The following is an 18,868-nucleotide window of genomic DNA, read 5'->3' on the forward strand; positions in this document are numbered from 1 at the left end:
TGAGAAATAAGATTTCACAACACCTTCCCTGGAAAAAGATGGCAGTCTTTAATAAATAGGGCTGAGAAAACTAGCTTTTCACATGTCTAAAATTGAGCCTAAACACATCTCTCTCACCACACACTAAGCTAAAAATGGAAATGAATCAAAGGTTTACATATTAAACAATTTGCTATTTAATAAACAATTTTGCTGAATGATAGACTAGTAAAACTAGTAAAACTCTAGAAGACATAGGAGGGCAAAGCCCTGACTGCACAAAGAATATTACAAAGGATCCATCAGCAGCTGGAATCACATAAAATTAAAAAGCTTCTGCACAATAAAAGTCAACATAGTGAAGAGAGGACCTACAGAATGGGAAAACATTTTTCACCAGCTACTTCTAAAAGGACTAACATCAAGAATATAAAAGAACTAAAAGAAAAATTTTAAATACTCCAAATTTAAAGTCTCAATCCAAAATAGGCATCTAAAATGAATATACATTTCTCAGATGAAGTACAAACAGCAAATATATGAAAAAATGTGCAACATCACTGGTATTTGAAGACATTACAAGTTACAATACTGAGATTCCATCTCCCGAAAGCATAGATATCATCAAGAAATAACCAATAACAAATGCAGATGAGGCTATGGGGGAAAAAGAACAATTTTCTGTTGCTAGTGGAAGTGTAAACTTGTACAACCATGTGCAAATTGGTATGGAGAGTCAACTAAAAACAAGATTCCATTTCACCCACCTGTTTCCCTTATAGGTATCTTCTTGAAAGAGTTAAAAGTATCTTACCATAGTGATACATATACCCATTTTTATAGCAGCCCAATTTATAATAGCTAAATCCTAGAAATAGCACATATGACCATCAAAGAATGAGTAGATAAAGAATATGTGTTTATAGGGCCAGGGATTTAGCTCAGCAGCATAAGTGCCTGCCTTGCAAGCCCATGGTCAAGAGTTCAATTCCCAGTACCAAAAAAAAAAAAAAGTACATGTTTATATACAGAGTGTTCCTCTACCATAAAAGATAAATTTGAATCATTTGTAGAAAATGGGAGCACTTCAAGACCATAATCTGAAATGGGACACACAAGTTTAAATATTACATTGTTTCTCTTGTGTGAAAAATCCAAAGGGTAAATAAGGAACATAATGGAAGATAGGTATTAGGAAGTAGGAAGAACAGGTACAAGTGGGAAGGGGAGGAAGGAATGGGGAGAGAAGAGGAAAAGAAGAATGGAAAGGGGATTTAAAAGGAAACAAAGCTGGTGCAAACAGGAAGAGGAAAAAGGATTGAATGGAGGAGAAGAGAATGGGAAAAATAAGGTATATACAGGCGCAAATTCCCTATAATGAATGTGATCATTAAGTATATCAAAAGTACACCAATAAAAATAAAGTTGAAAAGAGTATTCCATGAAAAAACACCTCAAGAGATTTATGTGTACCATAACCAGAACCCAGAAAACACTGAATATCCTACACAGGTACACAAAACCAAAAATCCAGATGAAAGGACTACATCCAACAAGGCAGATAGAGAAACCAGAAAAATATAAAGAAATACAAAGTAGTCATCAACAGAGAAAGAGTGCAATCGTAAGAATTAATCCACACATCTCAGTAATAACTCTCAAAGTTGATGGTATTAACTCCCCAGTGAAATACACAGATTAAAAGATTGGATTAAAAACAGGCTCCAACCATCGGTTGCATTCAAGAAACTCATCTAATCAAAAAGCTAATTTATAGGCTAAAAATCAAAGAATGTAAAACAGCATTTCATGCACCAGTGGCCCTAAAACATACTGTCAGAATAAACTTCAAGCTAATACTTACCAGAAGAGATAGGAAGTCACTATGTCCTAGTTAAGGGAATAATCCAACAAGAACTGGAATACTTGTTTCAGTTTTAAAAAACTGCTGGCCATAAAAGAAAACACTAATACAATCATAGTGGGTGACCTCAGTGCCCCATTTTCACAGATAACTTAAGAAAAAATATCAGAACTGAGCACACCTTTGATCACATAGATTTATTAGATATCCCACAAGTGCTCTACCCTGCTACAACAGAATATGCATTCTTCTCTGCAGCACACAGAGCTTTCTCCAATAGACCACATACTAGTCCACAATACCTGCTTAAATATAAAAGAATTAAAATCACCCTATGTTTACTAACACATAATACAGTGAAACTAGAAAAAAACCATGGAAAATTTAGAAACACCTGGAAACTTAGTAACACACTCCCAAAAACAAATGGATCATGGGAGAAATTAAACAGTTTCTGGAAGCAAACAACAATGCTAGTATAACACATCAGAACCTATGAGATGCAAGGAAAGCAATTCTAAGTGGGAAGTTTATTGCAGTCAGTGTTCACGTTATAAAACCAGAATGAGCCCAAATAAATAACTTAATGAGGTACCTTACGTACTAAAAATACAGCAGTCCACACCCAAACCAAAATTAAGAGGAAAATCATAAAGATCCCAGTGGAAATTAAAGAAACTGAGATTTAAAACAGTATAAAGAATGAAGAATTTTTTGAAAAGAACTTTTTGAAAAACAGATAAACTGTTAGACAAACTTATCAAAAGAAATTAAAAAGATATCAATGCTGTTGAAAATAAAGATAAAAGTCAAAAGAAACACTATTGGAACCCAGAAGATAGTAACTACTCTCAAAAATTGTATTCCAACAGGGCTTGGGGTTTAGCTCAGCATTACAGGTGCCTGCTTGGCAAGTGCAAGGCCCTGAGTTCAATCTCCAGTAGGAAAAAAAAAAAAAAAAAAAAAGCAAAACAAAATTGTATTATTGTATTCCAACAAATTGGAAAATCTTGAAGAAATGGGACTGATTTCTAAACACATACAAATTACCAAAGCCAAACCAAAAAGACATAACTCTAATAGTGCAAAGATAAGCAATGAAATTGAGGCAGTTATTTAAAAACCTACCAACTAAAAAAAAAAGACTAGTGGATTCATTACTAATTTCTACAGAATATTTCAGGATGTTGCACTAGTACTTCTCAAACTAGTCATTGAAATTGAAAGAGAAGCCAGTATTACTGATTCCAAAGCCAAAGACTCAACTAAAGAAAACTATAGGCCAGTCTCCTTAATCACTCAGAAATCCTCAACAAGATAATAGCAAATAGCAAAAGATCATTAATATGATTGTACATTGTGACCAAGTAGGTTTTATCTCAGGGTTGGAAGTATGGATCAAAATGTAGAAATCAATCAATGTGATCCATCCACCACATAAACCAAACAAGGACAAAAGCCACATGATCCTATCAGTAGATGCAGAAAAAGCCTTTGGCAAAAATCCAGCATCCCTTCATGACAACTGAAGAAAATAGGTATATAAGAAACTTACTGGGATCTGATAAAGTTACTTTTGACAAACAGCCAACATCATATTAAGTGAGAAGAACTGAACGCTTTCCCTCTAAAATCAAGAATAAAAATAATGATGCCTATTACTTTTGTTCAACATAGTTTTTAAAACATTTGCCAGGGCAATCACAAGAGAAGAGGGAAATGGATAAGAAAGGAAGTCAAATTATTACTTGCAGATGTTTTGATATTCTACATCCCAAACCCAAGGAATTCTACCAAAAACTCTTAATAACTAATTGCAGCAGTGTAGCAGAATACAAAATCAACATACAAAAATCAGTAGCATTCATGTATATCAACAATGAACTTCAGGAGACAAAAATTAGAAAACAGTATCACTCACAGTAACATCAAGGAAAATTAAATACCTAGCAATTAAAGAAATTGAGACGCCTCTATAATAAAAAAAGCTATGATTCTCTGAAAAAGATTTGAAGATGACACCAGAAAATAGAATGATTCCCTCGCCCTTTCCTAGATAGGCAAAACAGGTATTGCCAAAATACTCATATTTCAAAACTTGTATACAGGTTTATTGCAACCCAAATCAAAATATCAATAGCATTCCTCACAGAACTAGAGGAAACAGTTGTAAAATTCCTAAGGAACTGGAAGAGACCCAGAATAGCAAAAGCAATCCTGGGCAACAAGAACATAGCAGGAGGCATCACACTATCAGACTTCAAATTTTGCTACAAAGTAACAGTGATAAAAATGGCATGATATTGGCACGAAAACAGACCTGTAAATCAGTGGCACGTTGGATACAGAAATATTGCCGAATACTTGGTCTTCAGTCAAACATACACTGGAACAAAGATAGCCAGTTTTTCCAGTGCCATGTGTTAAATAGGCCATCTATATGAAGAAGATTGAAGGTAGACCCATGTGTCTCACTATACATTAAAATGAATCATAGCTGTACACATTAAAACAGTGAACCTACTAGAAGATAAAATAGGTAAGACACTTGAAGTCATAGGACTTGAAGGCAAGGACTTTATGAACAGAATTCCAATTGCATAAGAAATGTCAATCAAATGGGATTACATCAAATTAAAAAGTTCTGTACAGCAAAGGAAACAGTAGAGGGAAAAGACAACCTATAGAATGGGGAAAATATTTGCCAGCTATTCATCAAAAGATTGCTACCTAGAATAAATAAAACACTTAAAATAGAACTGCCCCCCCAATAAAAGATCCAGTAAAAATGGACAAGTGAAATGAATAGACATTTCAAGTACAAATGGCCAATAACCATGTGAAAAAATGTTCAGTGTCTGACTATTAGAGAAATACAAATTAAAACAATGCTACATTTTCATCCCACACTAAAAGAATAGCAATCATCAGAATATCAAATACAGTAATAACAAATGCTAATATGCCTTTGGAGAAAAAGGAACATTGCTATATTGTTGGTAGGAATATGACCTAGTACAACCTTTACACAAATCAATAGCTAGGGTGGATCACATCTGTAATCCCAGCATTCAGGAAACTGAAGCAGGAGAATCACCATGAGTTTGAGGCCAGCTTGGGCTACATAAGTGAATTCAAGGCCAACCTGTACTACATTGTGAGACACTGCCTCAAAACCAAATTTTTTTTAAAAAGAAAACAGTATGGAGAATTCTCAACTAAAATTAGAAATCAGTTTGACTCAGCATTTCTCCTTCTAGATATCTTTCTAAAAGAGCTAAAAAGATGCCATATTACATCAACACAAGCACAATATTTATAGCAGCCCAGTAATAGCCAAATCCTGGAATCAATTTTTATATTCATCAATAGACAAATGGATTAAGAAAATGTGTCTGTACACAGTGGAGTACTACTTTGCTAGAACAGGTAAGTTTGAGGTATTTGTAGGAAGATGGATGCAGTATAATGCTAAATGATATAAATGAGACACACAATCTTCAGTACAGTATCATTTGAGTAAAATAAAAGTCTGCTAGAAGGAGATAGGTAGCTAAATCTTTAACACATGGGAAGGGGTCCAAGAGACTGAGGATGAAGAATAGGAAGGGGGAAAAAGTAAAGTGATTTAAGATGTGTTATGTGCATGTACCAATTACCCATAATAGATGTAAACATAACGTTATAATATCTAAAAGTATTAACAGTAAGAAAAATAGGTAAAGGGGATCTAGAAATGGTGGGAGGGATGTAGGGGACGGTGGTAAGAGAAATTTTAAAAATCAAGGTATGTCATATGCATGTACCTATTCCCTAAAGTGAATGTAAATTTCATCTATTGCAGATGTGCTAATATTAAACTACTAGGTGATTGATGAGAAACATGATATTCAAACAATCCTAAACTAAACCTTACCAAACATTTACTTATTACAAAGAGAAAAATAATAAACAGATACCATCTTAGCCAAGTGATCAAAGTTTATTACTGGTGGTACCAACTAGCCTCTCTCAGCTTCTAATAAAGTACAGTGAGAATGGTACATTACTTTGTGATGTTCCTGCCAGAAAATGCATAGCCTAAATTTATACATGAAGAAAATTTAAATTGAAGGATTATCTGCAAAATAACTGGTCTGTGTTCTTGGAAAAGATCAGTTGTTAAAGACAAATCTAAAGGTTTGCATGATCCTGAATTATATTTTGGACTGGGGAAATAAACAGCTTTAAAGATCATTTTGAAGGCAATAATGACACTTTTATATGGGCTATAACTTAGCATTGATGCAATACTGATTTGCTTAGCTATATTGTGGTTATCTAAGCAAATGTTCTTACTCTTGGGACAAATTGAGGGCTAAAATGGTATAGTGTCTGTAACTCATTCTCACATTGTTAAAAAAAAGTGTGAGAAAGAATGATAAAGTGGGGCAAAATATAAGTAACTTGCGGTTTTTCTTTAGATTTGAAATTATGTGAAGATAGAAACTTATCTAAAAATTTTAAAATTGAAATCTTCATATATCTGAATTATATTTGAACTAAGTTGAAATTATTTATAGAATTTTTTAAAGGACAAAAATTATTCTTCTTTAGAGAAAGTAGTGAAGGAAATACTGGTAATGTAGAAAAAAATCAGAATCGTTAACACAAAAACAGAAGGACCTGACTTTGTTCGTTGCTCTGTCATTGCCTATTAAACTCAAGCGCTTTATGTTCTATATTACTTTTATGTCAGGATATCTTGTGGTGAAACACGGTTTTGCTTAAATGGTTATGCTTTGACCTGCGCTGTTTTGTTGTTATGCCTTCTTTTATCTCAGTCTCCTTTTTTTAAAGTTATTTACTTTTTTATTTTTATCTTTTTAATTAAGGGAAAAATAAAAAAAATAGCAGGATACATTATAGTAACCCACTTTGATTTCCTATTAACTTGATTTGAAACCCTGTATAGCCCTCACCATCTTACTTTGACTGATTTTCCTCTATTCTGCTTTATTTGATAGTACCAAGTTCGAAAGTATAGGCAACAACTGTAAAGACATTAAGATTCATTATGACGCCCATTCCGGTTTACTATTATCTTCTTTTAAAGTCCCGTAATGTCTCCAGTGTTTTGGTTTTATTCTTTACTGTTTTGTTCAGTTTTATTATAACTGATGATATAGGCAATTCTTTTTAAGATAGCAAGAGGCAGTATGGTAACCATTGTTGATCACCTAATATTTTGTTTTTACGTTATCTATTATGTCCATCCTTTTGGTTTGACTGACTGTTCTGTTATGTCACATTTGGTTTTACTCTCTTCAAAAAAAAGTAATAAGAACTGTGGGAGTAATAAAACCCAAAATGTGTAATTGTCATTGTACAAAAGAAAGGAAAAGAAAGTGCTCTAAAGAATATAACTGCATATATATTTAAGAGCATAAGATAGATAACCATATTACTGAGTTTTGTTGGATCATTGAACAAAGCTGTTTCCAGTCTCACTGTTTGAAAGTCCTCTTTTTATGCTTTAATTTTGTAACTTGAACAACTGTTTCTAAGATAACAATATGTAATCTATTAACTAGTGATTTCCTATTGTTTATTTTTTTCTGAAATTCAATATAACTTGTACCTTTTTTTCTGTTTATTTTTCTCCTTAAATAAAAATAAAAATAATTTATAAAAAATAATTCAAAAATTTAAAAACATATTTTGTGTTTCATCAGAAAGTTTTCCTAGAAAAGGATGGCTTTTAAAAAGAAAAAAAAGGCCTGGAGATTTAGCTCAGCGGCATAAGCGCCTGCCTTGCAAGCAGGCAGTCGTGAGTTCGATTCCCTACAACGATAAAAAGGAAAAAGACAAAAAAAAAGGATGGCTTGTAAAGATGACCTTTGTTCCAGACCAATTTCTATGAATTTACTTAGACAATTTGAAGGACATATTTGCAATAATTTGCTAAAACGTGGTATTTTAAAGGGAGAATTTATTAATCTCTTTGAACTACCATAAATACAATGTCACTTTAATGTATAATTCATACTTTTAGATTTTTAACATTTTAAAAAATTCAACGATAATAGTTCTGAAAATATAGTAGCTGTTAGGGTAGAGTTTCAACTTGGCTTCAGGATCGCGTGCTCCCACAATTGATGACACACTTCCAGGTATATCTTTGTGGGTCATGGAGGCATGACCGTGGGATGTTTATCTGGTCCCTCCACACCTCTACTCTGATAATGTTCTCGTGCTTTGCTTCCCAGCCACCATGTAAGCAGCTTTGCTCCTCCACAGACTTCCAAATAACGTCTCTGTTTTATAATCTCCTTGTCTATAAAAGTTTGTTTATATTATCATATATAATAAAATCCATTAAGATACAGCCTGTTAAGACTGTTGGAGACAGAAGAATAAAAGCTTGATGGGACTTCAAAACAAGATGATACTAAATCAGCACTAGCTATTATGATGTCTTGTTTTCTCCAAAACGTCTCTGTTTTAGAACAAGCTGATGATATACTTGAAACCATGAACAAATTAAAGCTGTTCACCTTTTAAGTTGTGGTTATTTGCGTATTGTGTCTCAGCAATGAGAAGGCTAATACAGAAAATTCGTAGTGAGAATGGAGTTTTTACTGTGACTATTCCTGATTATATTGTTCATAAGCCTTTAGAACTGGTTTACAAGAGAAGTTTAGAGATGTGTACTAGAGAAGTCCTAGAACATTGTGAATAGTGTTGATGGGCAGTAATGGTCAGAGCTCAGAAGACCAGACTGCTAATAGGAATGTGGCCAGTTAAGGCCAGAACGAAGAGGTTTCAGACTCTCTTGGCAGGTGGACTAGAGGTCATGTGTGTTATACTCTGTCAGAAGATTTGTCTACATTTTGCCCATGCTCTGAAACTTTCCAAGAGTCCATGTCATGGGTACTCCTGGCTACTTTTAGTCAGATTATGAGAATCAGAGACAAAAGTCAGAGCAAAAAAACTTGAAAAAGTTAAATTTTTATGACAAAAGAAACCAAATATAAAGTTGGAGTCAAAGGTGTTATGGCTGCTGAAGAGATTGGTGTGCCATTAAAAAGAAACTAAGTACTTTACACAGGAACAAGAAAAAAAAATTACCTTGAGACCATTTCAAGGATTGGTAAGACCTTACTCACCACACCCCTAAGAGTATAAAAAGAGTATAAAAATGTCAACCTTTCACTTTAGAAAGAGTCCCTGGTGCTCTGGTTTGAGAAGAGCTGCCTAGGGAATTGATTCTGTAGGAGTCTTTTCACTGTTCTCAGCCTTCCAGGCACTCAGGGCTGCTTGGACACTGCTACTGCCATGACCCAAGGGGACTTGACTCCTGCTCCTGCTGACAGCAGGCCTAGGGAGCAACCAGTGTTGCTGGGGGTTTACTGGCATGCAGAATGTAAGGGTTGTAGGTCAGTGAGGCTTCCACCCACATTTCAGAGGAAGGCCTGGGAGGGCAGTCCATGAAACTGAGATTGCAGTGGAGACCCCAGGATTACAGAGATGACAAAAATGTGCAACATCTGCTAAGGAAAGTTGTGGGCCATGAGTGAAATGAGCTCAACAGAAAGGTTGTGTGGGCTATAATTGGCAGTCGTAGGGATAAGTTTCGTACATCCTTTGAAACTCAGTTTCTCACCATCTGCTCCAGGTGCTAGATATGTGGCCATGGATCCCCCTATTCTCTCCCTTTTGGAATGGGACTTTGTGCTCTGTGCCATTGTACCTTGGGATTATGTAACTTTTTAATTTTTATTTTTACAGAAGTTTACGGCTAACAGTTTGTCTTGAGTCTCAGAAAAGACTTGAACTTGTAAAAAAAAATGCTGGTACTTTTGAGGTTTTAGGAAAAGGACTATTGTGTTTCTGCATTCAATCAGGACAGTTGTGTTACATTAGCCAGAATTACAAATTTACTGTTGTCTTTATTTGGAGATTAAGCATGGTTTAAGGAGATGTGTTTAGGTAGCAAGTTGAAAGAGGTCTGATGTGGTTAGGCTGGAATTTCATCTTGACTGGCTTTGGACTCCACCCTGCAGGTTGGTGAGGTACACATTTAGGTGTGTCTGTGCGCGTCATAGAGGTATGGCCTTGGGCTCTATGTTTGGCCCCTTGTCCCTTCTGCTTTGCAGTCTTCTCTCTTCTCTTTCCCAGCTGCCATGAACTAAGCAGCTTTGCTCCCCACACCTTTTGATTATGATGTCTCTGCTTTGGATCAGCTGATCTTGGATTGAAACCAGGAGAAATTTAATCCTGTCGTCCTTTAAGTTGTGGGTATTTGCATATTGTGTCTCAGCAACGAGAAAACTGACATACATCCTGAAGAATTTTTGTGAAGAAAGAGTCTTTATTTTCATTTTTTAAAAAGTTTTTTAAGAGTAGGAAGAATTTATTGAGGGAAAGAAGGCTTCTGTCTAAGAGAGACAGAAGGGAGCCCAGAAAGTGGGTTAATCACCAGCCTCGCTTCTCAAGTGTGTTTTATTGAGTAAAGCCACAAGGTGAGGCAGGTTTAAGGTGGGATACAACTATAATCAATAAGATTATGAATATAGTCACTTAGATAATACTGATCCAATGGGAAATCACAAGGTAAGTGTAAGATGGGACAGGACTATGATGAACCAATAAGGTTATAAGTATAGTTGTTTATTTTCCTCTTTAAAGAAAATTTTTATTTGTACTGCTAAAGTCATCATCCCCTTTAAGAAAGACATATCCTTGAAAAAAAATTTTTTTGTGACAATAACTTGCTATGTAGATCAAGCTCACCCCCTGGGCTGGCCTCTGACTTCTACTTCAGCCCCCCGAGTGCTGAGGTTATAGACTAGACATATATTACTATAAGCTAAGATTCGATTGTGGACTTGGGTTCATGTTGCTCAGAGGTAGAGCATCTGCTTAGTGTATGTGAGTGTGAGACCTTGGCTTCTATCTTTAACTAAATATTACGGCATGTGTGCACATCAGGTATAGAAATGTAGCTATTATTGAATAGTTATTTTGTTGAAGTTTTAAAGACAGCAGTAGTCATGATTTAAGGTTTTTGACTAGTAAATTGCCGGGTACAATCACTCTTCACTGGTAATGATAGATTTAGAATTACACTGCTTTTCAAATATTTGCATATTTGCTATGTGCAAAACTTGTGTAGCAGGAAGCATAGATTCCTGGTTTCCACCATGCCCAGCTTCAACCCTTTTTTTTTTTTTTTAGATGGGACCTCCCTAAGATGCCAGGCTGTCTTAGCCTATTGGTAGCAGGGATTTTAGGTGTTGGCCACCACACCTGGCTTGCTGTCAGTTTATATCAAGGATTGACTGAACAGTGAGGTACTGTCAAAGAGAATGAACAGATTATACTACAGGTGACACTGTGGATCAGATTCATAAACATTATATTGAATGAAGCAAAATAGATACAAAAGAGTATGTGTTTGTCCTTTTAAAAAATTCAAAACTGGCAGAACACAGCTATGATGTTAGATCTTAAGATAGCTAAGATAATAGCCAAGTGTGATGGCGCATACCTGTAAGCTCAGAATTCTGGGAGGCCAAGACAGGAAGACTACAAATTTGAGCCCAGCCTGGACGATTTAGTGACTTAGGAGACCTAGTCTCAAAGTTTTAAAGGGCTGGGAGTGTAGCTCTTTGCAAAGGGCCTAGGTTCAATCTCTAGTATCAAAATTTTAAATCTGTCTTTTAAGTTCCTTAGTATAAAATTCTAAAATAATATTTCACAATAAATAGCAGTTGACTAGTGATATAACTGTTATTGTCAAATAGTATAATGACACGGCTAGTATTGTCTTTACTTTTTGAAAAATTCTTAGTGTTTAAAGTACATTTTCATTTTTTACTCTCCATCTTAATGGTAACTGAGAGGAAGTAAATACCTCATTCTAGACAAATAGTCTTTTGGTTTAAACTGTCTTTGTATTCAGAAGCTAGGATTGTTAGAATCCCACTTTTCAAATTCGGCATCTTCCATCTTCCATGAAGTCTTTCTTCATTTCTTTCCCCTAATTTAGTGAACCTCCTCTGAAGGCATGTAGCAAGTATGTGCCTTTCTTAAAGCATTTACAGTGTTCCATTGTAGTTTTTAAACAATTCCTGGTTTTAAGAATCTAGCACTTAAAAATTGTCACTATTTTTCTGTACTCATGCTAATACTGAATCTTGCAATTGTATTGCATATGGTAAATACTGTATAACTTTTTATCTGATGAATTGCCTTGTTTTAACCTAATATACCATTTTATAATTTAATTTTGCATATGTAATTTTCTCTGTAAATTAAAGATCTGTAATATACAGATTTTTTTCTTTTCCATATTTTCTTCTTGACCATTTTTCATTTATGAACCTTCAGTCCCTGTTATAAACTGTAATTCTGTAATATTTATTCTTTACTAACCATATTTATTCTTTAGAACAGGAAGAAATCTACAAAACAAAAACAAAATTCCAAGCCAAGTAATTTTTTTAACACTGTAAAGCTATTATTTGCTACAAGGAAATGGGTAGGATATTTTTTGTCTTACTTAGCTAATGTGAAAAAGGACATAGATATGATTGGGTCATTTTGAATATGTTTGCCCTGTATTGCAGTAATTCTGAGTCCATCTTCTACCCCTTTCTTTACAGCTCTTCCTCTTTTAGGCCTCTTAAATGCTGTTGGCCTTACAAATGTGTGTGGAATGGGATTTGCCCTAATAACAGTGTCTTACTATTTCTCTTTCCCTAAATATGTATCCATATTTTAAAGAGCCAATGATTTACCTTGAGGCACTTGACTTTTACTAGGGTAAAAGTCATTTTATTTGTTATGTATTTATTTATTATGTTATGTATTAGAGAAGGCTGTGTTTCTATATTAGAGTGGGGAATCTTAGAGTTGCTGCAGTAATTTGCAGTTATCTCTATCATTATAATAATGTATTATTTTCTGTGAGAAAATTGAGGGCTTGCTCTTTATATTTTGTATACCTGAATTTTGTTTGGTATTACCATATTTGTGTAATTTTGTGAGATGTTTATTATTTTCATTTCACAGATGAGGAAACTGAGGCTTGGTGAAGTTACGAAATTTGTCCAAAGTCCAAAGTGATACAGCTTCTAACAGGTACAGCCAAGATTCAGAGTCAGGTCTGTCCAACTTTAAAATTTAATCATGGCTGTGACACTTTGAAATAGTTGTGAAATGTTAATCTATAATAAGTTATATTGGTCTTAATATTGCTTAATGTTTGGTTTTTGTTTTGCTTAATTGTATTTAACACTTATGGATTTCACTGGTGAAGTTCTTTTATCCTGCATAAAATTTCATTTATCTTGTATTGTGAAAAATAGTGTAAAAGTTTGCATTCTGGAAATAGACCATCTGGGTTCCTATCTGTAAGTTGGTGATAGTACTATAATGTACCTGATAGAATTGTTGTGAAGATTACATGACTTAATATATACAAAACACTGTAATACTGACTGGAGCATAGTAGGTATTTAGTAAGTGCCACGTACAAGTATTATATCTTAGCAGCTAGCAAAGCAATTATGGTTACTGTTATTTCTTTGTCAGACAATTTAGATAAAGCAAAGTTTGGGTAGTAATGTAGAGTATCACAAAACTTACATAAACCAAAATTAAACTTGAATAAATTAGACCTAGAATAAATTTCACCAGGTGTAGTGTAAAACAAATTGGACAACTATTTATAAGTCTCATGTGGATCACGGACTTTATAAAGGCCGTATGTAAGTGCACTAAAGAACACACATTGTTACAAATGTAATTTCTCTGTTATCTTTGATAGTGCAGCTTCAAAATAAAATGTCTAAATTTTTCAGGTGGCTTTTAAGGAGGTAGTGTTTTAGCAGCATTGAATGATAATTACTAGGAACCAAAACTATGTTCTGTAAAATGTTGGCAATATTTCACCACTTGCAAGAGTGATAATCAGAAGTTACGTTACAATGAATGAGCACACTGATTGACCTTTAAATCAATAGGGTGATAATATATTCAACTAGAATTCAACCATACTTGTTTAGTGTAGCTGTCAGAATTCTATAGCACCTTTTCAGCTTTAACTCAGATATAATTAAAGTAAAATACATGTCAGTGAATAGTATATATCAGTTGCTAAATTTATGCCATGAATGGAAGATAATTTTCCAAAAATTATCCAGTTTCTAAAAACTCAAAAGCTATTATTTAAGGATAGATTTCATTTTGTATTTGAGTCCATGATTCCTACAGCTTTAAGAGAAACCAGGAGATATTTACGCTTGTGTTTCTCATTTCCCTGACACATTTATGATCTCAGGGTGCATCTGTTTCACAAGTGACTGAAGTTTATCTTTCTTTATGGCAGAGTAGTATTCCATTATGTGTAAATACTACATTTATTTATTCATTCATTGATGGACATATAAACTGCTTCCAAGATCTAGGTATTATGAATTGTGCTTCTATAATCATGGATAGGACTATATTTCTGTAATGTTTTTAACTCTTTTGGGAAGATACCTAGAATGAGAATACCTGAATCAAAGGGTTTTGGTTTTTTGAGCCTTGCCAGAATTTATTGTTATTTGATTTGTTGATGATGACCAGTCTTTCTGGAGAAAGATGGGATCTCCGTGGTTTTTAAGTTTTGGTTTTTCATATGTTTATTGGCTATACTCCCTATAATGTCTGTTCATTTCAATTGCTCATATTTTTACTGGATCTTTTATTTGGGGGGCTAACTTTTTGAGTTCCTTAATATTCTAGATATTAGTCTTCTGTCTAAGGAATAGCTGGCAACTAAGATATTTTAGACTATCAAATGAAGTGAACTTGGGTTGCAAATATATAGGGTGCCCTAGTAATATTCGCAGCCTTTTAGGAATACTGGTTGTGTTTAGCAATAGGGAGGCGTCTTAGAATGGGTGTATTTCTACTGTTTTCCCTGAGGATGACACTGGGTGTAGGGAGTGCGACCCGTATGCAGAAGATCTCTGTTAGATTGCCCTGGGGGCTTCTAGTCTCTTCCAAGAGACCATCAAAATTCAACTCAAGTTTGTAAATTAGAGGTCTCCAGGACAAAAACAGTTTTATTGTGCCACTGATTACTTCGTGATTCTTGCTTTCTCATAGGTCTTGGTCTGGTAATTCCTTTGCCATCTTGTCAGCTCTTGAATGCTTCTAAGGTTTTTTTTTTGAAGTAAAATTTTATCTATCATAGTGAAAAAAACTGAATAATCTAGCATAGTGTATTACTGAAGTGTTATTTTCTTCTTGTTTTTTTTTCTTTTGATGATTCTTTTATATGCTTGTCATTTACTAAATGGGATTGGTTTTTTCAGTGCTGAGGATCAAACCAAGGATCTTACATAATACTAAGCACCCTCTACCTGTAATCTATAGTCCCCAGCCCTTATTTCTTAATATAAGCATTTGAAGCTATACATTTAAAAGCATGAATTGGAGTTTTTGTTGTACATATTTAAACTTTAAAATTTTCTATTATGGTTAGTTCTTTATGCCATGACTTATGATCCACAAGTCATTTACATGTGTATTTGTAATGTTTGAGATATGTAAATTTTAAAAGATGAATCTTTGTTACATTTATCTTTAAAAACAAGATTTTCAATTTGAATTACAAAGCAAGACTCAACTGTGTGCTTTTTAAACATATTTGTATTAGTGACCAATGATTTATATTATATTAGTTAAGCTTGTTCTAGATAGACCAAAAAATAGTGTTTCCTACTTTAAGCAATTTGGAGAATTTAGTAAATGGACATTGAAACATCTGATGATGTTTAAGGAAAAGTTAACCACTGGAACAAAAAAGTAACTATGAAATATAAAGCCCTGTGAAGGAAGTGAGTAGTATAGTAATTATGGAGGATGGTACAGTATTTAGAAAGTGGAGAAATAAGTATTAGTGAGGTAACCTTTAAATTGAGACTTGATGTATGAGGGGAAAACAGAAGCACTTGGAGTGTCTGGGAGAAAAACATTTCAGGGAGAGAGGAAGAGCAGGCCCAAGTGGACACTGAAAGAGTAAGTTAAGGGAAGCGTCCCCTCAAGGGAAGACTGTCAGGCAGAGGACGTATGTTACTACGCTAATATTTTCTGGGCATTATTATAAGCACTTCTTGAATAGTTTAAATTATTAATCCATACTGACAAAGTGCTGAGAGTTTGAATTTAATTCAAAGATGCATTCATTAGAAAGCCATGGAACTATTAAGTAGTGCCGTGACCCCATTTTTACTTTTTTTATTTGTTTGTTTTGTCTTTTTTTGAGACAAGGTCTTGCTGTGCACTTCTGGCGGGTCTGGAGCTCACTTTGTAGCCCAGACTGCTCTCGAACTTGCAGCAGTCAGCCTCCTAAATGCTAATTTTTACATTTTTTTTAAAGGTTACATGACCATGGTATAGACAGTTGGTCAAAGAGGAACAATGGGAGACATAGTGATAAGTCCTAGTTGCTGGTTATAATAGTCCTACAAGAGCAAATTGTCTTAGACCACGGTGATTCTGGTAGTGGAAACAGGAGCAGTGAAATTGAGATATATTTCAGAAATATTTGGCTGATGGCATGGATAAGGGAAAGGGAGAATATGTTAGAGATGATTAAAGAATTGAAGAAATGATATGTGTAGATGGTTTGCCAATTTACTTATAAACAGAGACGAGCAGAGATGTTTTTAACTGCTTTATAAATTTTTTAAAGTTTCCGGTGGCTTTTCTTCCTCTCTCCATTCTTCTCTCTCTCTCTCTCTCTCTCTCTCTCTCTCTCTCTCTCTCTCTCTCTCTCTCTCTCTGTCTCTCTCTCTGTCTCTGTCTCTCTCTCTCTCTCTCTCTCTCTCTCTCTCTCTCTCTCTCTCTCTCTCTCTCTGTCTCTCTCTCTCTCCCTTCTCAACCTCTCATTTTTGGAACCAAATTATTTTTGTTCCAGTCTGCCTCTCCAGATTCCAGCACCTTTTTCTCATCCCACACTTGACAGATGCTTAGAGGAGGAAAGCCAGTGTAAAAGTAGGCTAACATTCTCAGCAATTTTACCCTTTCTCATCAAGATGTTCCTTGCTAAATCAGTCTTTGCTATCAGACCAAAATTATTTTGTTCTATAAGTAGGGATTGAATCCTAAGAGTAATATTATTCTAATGAAGTCAGTCTGCAGATATATGTTCTTAGGGTTCTGGGTGATGACCATATGGATTTTTATCTGTAAGAAATACAGGATATTACTCAATCACAAATTCATTTCACCATTTTTTTCTCAGTTGAAAGGCAAGTGACCAAAGATAAAATTAGTTTTGTAAATATAAGAATAACTTCAGCAGGGATGCCTTTTTTAAAAAAATATTTGGAGGTGGAGGCAAAGTATCCTAGTTACTTTTCTCATAGCTCAGAGAAAATACCTGACATCCAAAGTTAAAGAAAGAAAGGTTTATTTAGCTCACAGTGTATAAAGGTTTCAGTTCATAGTTGGCTGGCTCCAAGGCAGGGTGGCATGCCAGAGAGGCATCCCAGAGGATGAAGAGTCCACGACAAAGCAGGGCAGGCAGAAAGCATACAGCAACAAGCAACCCACAGCCTTCTTCTATCCCTTATATGTTATCCAGCCTACCACCCTCAAGACGGTTATCACTCACACCTATGAGGGGGCACCCTTAATTCTGCCAGAACTGTGCCAAACCTGTCAGTGGACTAATTCTACAACCTTAGTAATTATACAACCTTAATCCTAGCGTCATGCACTCTAAATGTAGCTACTTCTGAAAAAGCCCCACTTGTGATTGCAGCAGGCTTTAGGATGACATCCAGATACAAGCCATAACGTTTTGCCTCTGGCCCTCTAAAGACTCATGTACATCCCTTCATGCAAAGGGCATTTTGTCCTTCCCTAAAAGTTGCCAGAGTCCTAACAGTTTCAGCATTGCTGAGAAGTCAAAGTCCAAAGTCTCTGAAATGTAGGGCACATTCTAAGTTTGCAAGCCCCTGTACAAATGAAAAGAAAATTAAACATTTTAGCACAAAATAGAATTTCCATTCCAAAAAGGTACAAATAGGGAGATACAAACGAACGTGACTAAGGCAAATCCAAGATCCAGAGCAAGAACTAAGTACAGCGTCCAAAGCAGTCTGGGTTTGAGTGGCGCTGCCCCTGTGGCGCTGCTGGTGGTCGTAGCGCCCATGGTTGTAGCTCCTTTGCTCACTCCTTACAGCTTTCTTCAGATGAGCCAAGTTCCTGGCTTCTTCATCCTTCAGGTTCTCCATTGCACCTTCAGCTTCACACTCCAAGCTTACACCCTGCCCTTTCAGGGACATACTGCCTGGCCTCCTAGACCTTCTAACATCTAGGTAGAAGCGTTCCTGACCCCACAACTGTTGCATTCTTCTTGCACCTACAACCAGCACCATGTGGGTGATGCCAGCCAACGTCTATGGCCAGCAGAAGCAGTAGCCATGCTTTCTTCTCTCTTGGCTGTAGGAATTGAGTGCCTATGAACCAAATCCTGAGGAACAGCTTCTCTGGGCCACTGCTCTTCTGGAACATGGTTCTCTGGAGCTTTCTTCTCAAAGTAAAATCTTTCACTTTCAAATTGAGACTACAAAGGGTAGAGTCCTGCTGGTTCTTGTGATATCTCCAGGCCATATTTTCTATTGTCCTTTTCTAGAATATTTGGCTTTTTCTTGCTAGTGTTTTCGTTTTTATCGGTACCAGGGTTTGAACTCATGACCACGCGCTTGCAAGGCAGACACTTACGCTGCTGAGCTAAATCCCCAGCCCCTCTTGCTAGTGTTTTCAGTGATAAAATTTCTTCTGTCAGGACCCCGCCTATGACTGCGTGAGGCTTTGGCAAGCAGTACATCCAGTACAAGCCATAACAGGATATTGCTATGTAGTCCAGGCTGGCTTTGAACTCTTTGTGTAGCCCATGCTGGCCTCAGACTCACAACAATCCTCCTGCCTCAGCCACCAGAAACACAAAAACAAAACTTTCTTAAATATATATTC

General features: G+C 35.5%; 1 protein-coding gene across 32 annotated transcripts in view; it reads left to right on the forward strand.

Moving 5' to 3' along the window:
* Numb (NUMB endocytic adaptor protein) overlaps positions 1 to 18,868 on the forward strand; it is a 196,452-nt gene that overhangs the window by 104,983 nt on the left and 72,601 nt on the right. For 19 of the 32 annotated variants that reach the window (XM_063241371.1, XM_003472400.5, XM_063241390.1 and 16 more), the window contains one exon: positions 12,902 to 12,993. The exons of 4 other annotated variants lie outside the window; for them this stretch is intronic. The gene's annotated coding sequence lies outside the window, so the exon portion shown is untranslated. The remainder of the gene's footprint in view (positions 1 to 12,901; positions 12,994 to 18,868) is intronic. 9 more of the 32 variants (XM_063241380.1, XM_063241375.1, XM_063241392.1 and 6 more) reach the window with 1 other exon arrangement.

Source organism: Cavia porcellus, unplaced genomic scaffold (assembly GCF_034190915.1).
Source record: "Cavia porcellus strain 051 isolate PalLab524CR breed Dunkin Hartley unplaced genomic scaffold, mCavPor4.1 scaffold_31, whole genome shotgun sequence".
Taxonomy (NCBI): Eukaryota; Metazoa; Chordata; class Mammalia; order Rodentia; family Caviidae; genus Cavia; species Cavia porcellus.